Here is a 4,649-nt window from a genome sequence, read left to right on the forward strand (position 1 = left end):
ATTTTTTGGGGAACGAACTAAACAAATTCAAGTAAACATTTTAGCAATTTGGAACTAACTATAAATTGTATCTTTAATGGCTTATTATCTTTTTCTTAGGATGTTCAAAAAATACTGAAACAGTTAACATCCCACTAAAATTTGATTTTCTTTAATACACGTTTTTGCAATGCAAAATATAAATATGCCAATAAACATGCTAAGATCAATTTCACGGAAAAGGACCTACTTCTCTGACTGGATTGAGGTAGTCCTTATGGAAATTCGAACAGATTTTCTCCTACTTTTGAATCAACATCTTTGCATGTCTGCATAGCCCTTTGGTGTGCAGTAAGGGGGAGCTTCCTTCTTATCATCAAAATTTGAATTTCCAACTTCTTGTTTTTGTCTGATTCTCTTCTTCTTTCCTTCAAGTTCAGCATCCACAATTTTTGCATCTTCATCGGCTGATGCAACTTCTTCTTCATCATCTTCCTGATATAAATCTTCTGAATCCCTTTCATATTTTGACCTTTTCAATATTCTTTTATGTTGTGTTGCATTTCATCTTCCTCATCATCTTCATCATATTCAACATCCACCATCCGCTTCTTAGGCATCCTTAAACTACGTCATTGAGATGTTTCATGTCCCTCCTCATCTTCCTCATACTCACCAACTGGAACATGTTTCTTGGTGTTCCTTGAGATTTTACATTGTGATGCTTCCTCACCATCATCATTCTCATCATGTTCACCATCTAGTATGCATTTCTTAGGTATCCTTGTGCTTTTGCTATCAGGTTGGCCAACTACAAAATTATTAGTCATTGTTGCCTGCTTTCCAGAAGTAATTTCCTTGGCATGACGTGTATCCATATTTACAATAGATGCATTGGTATAAAACTAAATTTCCTTCTTAGGTGATTCTTGCATTTCCACCCTTACAGGGAAGTCATCTTCATCATCCAAATTTTCCTGCACATTGGATATGGAGTCAACTCATGTCCTTGAGTGTAGTAATACGAGATACCTAATATGAAATCTTCCATATAACCGTTGACAAATCTTGACCACCAACATCTATTTAGACAAATTTAAAATGTAAACCACTGCCTTCATTAAATTTAATGGTATGAAACGTATTCCACCATGGGTTTCAACACCTTAATATTACAGAAATATGCCCAATTAGGTAACTCAACCCCATTACAGGACTAAACATGGAAAATACTTGCATGCACATGTTAAATAAAAAGGGAAAAATGTTGATGACAACACAATGGGATATACAGGAACTACAGAATAAAATGGTAAAGTAAATATGTTGCCTTCAACTGATGAAAATATAACCAGAACAAATACATCTTAAACTTATATCTATCAAGCGAAGGGTCAAATTTCTTGATGTGTACATTTCTTTTAACATTTAATCTAAAGAACTTAATTCATGACATGGAATTAAATGTTTAAAAAAGCTACAGCTAATGAAATTTAATCCCTCTCAGTGCTTGATAAATTTTGATTTAAGATCAATTTAGCACTGGTTTAATATTTTTTTTGGATGTTGTCACATATCTATGTACATGAAAACATCTCTGTCATACTAGGCTACAAAGCACCTCACAACTCTCACTGCATAAAGGCAAATACCAATATATGATACATCAAAGCTTGGTAGATGTATGAAAGTTTGTTAAGGTAAATTCACCAACAAAGTTAATGTTAGTAGGGATTTTTATATTACAAAGGCACATATGCATGTACGAGGGACATAAAAGAGAAATTACCCTGAATTGACCATAGTTTTGTTCAATGGGATTGAACAAATGGAATAAAATCCCAGGTTATTTGGTGGTAGTTGAGATGGTACTAAACAATAAAATAATAATTAAAAGATGATATAAATTTTTTTATACATCAGATGCCCAACTTATACCTAAAGAATGAGTCTCTGACTCTGCTTCCCACCTTCAGTTGCTTGTGGAGGCTTCCCATACACAGGTGAGGCTTCCAACCCCTTCTATTTGGTTCCTCCTAGAATGCCAATGGAATTTGCATGAATAGTATGAGTAACTCCACCTACCTTAAGCTTCACCTTTTTCAACCGACCCTCTTGAGAAGGCGGATCATCTTGCTGTAGCACTGATTTATCCAAAGACTTCATATCAAAATCCCTGTTATGAGAGGTTCTTCCATCAACCAGTGTTTTGACTTGTCCCCCATTCTGACCTTCGCTAGTTGATTTTGATTGTCCTGCATGATGACTATCCATAGTCTACCCTTCTGCCCTCCTACCTCCATCTGTCATTCTACTATGCTCAAAGTCCGTTCCTCCTTTTAGTTGACTCAGATTGTGGGAATTTGAGGATATTCTCTCTGGCACTTTGTGCCCATCAGAATTACGCCAGTCCCTCGAAGACCCACCTACACCCAATCCCCCAACTAGACTTTTGTGAACATGACTTGGGCCTTGTCTGCATTCGTTGCTCCACATTTCCCTGCACATCTCGATCCCTATTCCTATATTGGTCCCTTTCACGATCATGGTCCAATCTGTCATGACTACCATTCCTCTCATAAGAATCCTTCCTGTCCATCCCACCATCACGAAACCACTTCGAGCGATCTAAATCATTGTAGTGTCGCTTCCACTTGAATGTTTCACCAAATCTTCCCCTTTCCTTCTCGGCCTTCTCCTCAGTCGAATACTCCTTGGAACCACTCTCATAATGAAACCCATCCCTATGACTTTTCTCCCTGAAATACTTCTCAGGCCTCTTACTCCGCTCATACTCTTGAGGCTTGGAACCCCCTCTATCATACTTCTTGTAATGATTCCTATCATTACCTGGGCTCCTGTCAAAATGCTTGCCATTATGGTTTGCAACATCCCTCTGAACTATCTTCATTTCGTCCCTCTTGGGCACCTAGTCATCATCTCCACCAGCCCTTCTGTGACTAGCCTACATATTACTTTTACCGAAATCATCCTTCCCCATCTCAAATTTACCCTTGCTATTGCTACTCCCTAGCCTTCTCTTGTAATCATCACCATGTGAATGAGGATTATAATACTTACTAGGTTCTTCCTTCAAACCCTTATCAACATTTCCAACACATCGAGGATCTGAGGGCGAGGAATCTGACGACAACAAATGCTCATACAATAAAATAACAAAATCAGATAGGAGCAAAAGCATGGCATTAAGAAAATCTTGTTTTGGATCGTTTTCATTGGATGTACTGAAGACAAATATACAACGCACCTGCACAAGAATGAATCATCCCCTGCAGCTCTCTGAAGCAGCATTGGAAAGAGAGATCTTTCTTTTTTTTGATGATTATATTTTGGACTTATTGTAAATAGTTATCAGAACTTATCACTCCCTCTCTGCCAAGAGGCTAGACATTTAATTATTTTTTGTTATTTTCACTCACTTCCTGCGTGGAGGAATGCACAGTTTTCTCTATTTTTGGTCAGGCTCTACCTCATTAAAGCAATGCGTATACATATACAAAATGTAATTTTCACTTATAATGGGAATTACGACCTTTTCCATGGGAAAAAAAAAAAGAATGAATCATCCCAGTCGATGAACATTGAATACAAAATCTATATCTGTTGAAGAAGCCATGGACCTTTAGCCATAGTGATACTAATAAATCAACCTTTTGTTTTATAAGCAGGAGATTTGCCTCTTCTTCTAGAGGAAGTACATGGGAGTTTGTCGTTGAGATAAAAAAATACCATCTGTCATGAGTAGAACATATTCCAAGATCTCAGTTGGAGCACTGGTAAGATTCAAATCCGGTAGCCGTAGATTTCATGCTCTGAACATAGAAGCAAGTGTAGCGTTTGAACCATCCCACTGAAGTCGAGTCTTGAAATCAACCCTTTTGTAAATGCAGTAAATCTCATCAGTGGATTTCAACTTTGAACATGCTACATCCAGTGCCTGCCATAACTCCTGTGAGCTTGTCCATGTTATATATCAATTCCATGTTCATCTTCATGCCCAAACACCCAAACCCCCTCTTTATCCCCCTCCCAGAATTCAAATGATAATTAGAATAAGCATTACCTGGGGGAAGTCGGAGGCTAAGTTTTTCAACTCTAAGGAGTCCCCTATTCAATTTTGTGGAGCCATGTCGTTCCTAAAGCCGCACATCCGTGAGATGAGGAAGATTAAGTTGCAGAGTCCAGATCATGCACCTTAATGTCAAGTGAAGTCGAGAGGTGGGAAAGAGAGCCTAAAACGTCCATTTCCTACAAACAGCAGCAATGCTAGCCCTATCCCTGTAATTCAAGAGTGAAAACAAAACAACCACACTTTGGTTAGAGACTCGACTAGTCTACCTCCCACTCCTCTTTCTTCTGAACTGTCTCTATTTACCTTATCCTGCAAGGTTTTCTCTTAAGCCTCAAAATTCATTCTTTTTGTTTCCCTCTCTATGCTCATTTTCCCCAGATGTTGACACCCCATCGCCATTCATTTAATAAATATTAAGTCAAACACAATTCTCTTAAAAAATTTACATAATTTTGTAAATGTGAGAATTAGTTTCGTTTTTTAGTAAAGGAGAAAAGAAATATAAAAGATTTTGATAAAATTTTATTATTAATTTTCAAAATATATATATAATGAAAATAACATTAATATCAATATG

General features: G+C 37.3%; 1 pseudogene; it reads right to left on the reverse strand.

The window, feature by feature from the left end:
* Nucleotides 1–3,645: 3,645 nt before the first annotated feature.
* On the reverse strand, nt 3,646–4,190 carry LOC149249594 (uncharacterized; annotated as a pseudogene).
* Nucleotides 4,191–4,649: the final 459 nt, after the last annotated feature.

Source organism: Pinus tabuliformis, chromosome 7, assembly GCF_031772625.1.
Source record: "Pinus tabuliformis cultivar Carrire ecotype Pingquan chromosome 7, CPIR1, whole genome shotgun sequence".
NCBI lineage: Eukaryota > Viridiplantae > Streptophyta > Pinopsida > Pinales > Pinaceae > Pinus > Pinus tabuliformis.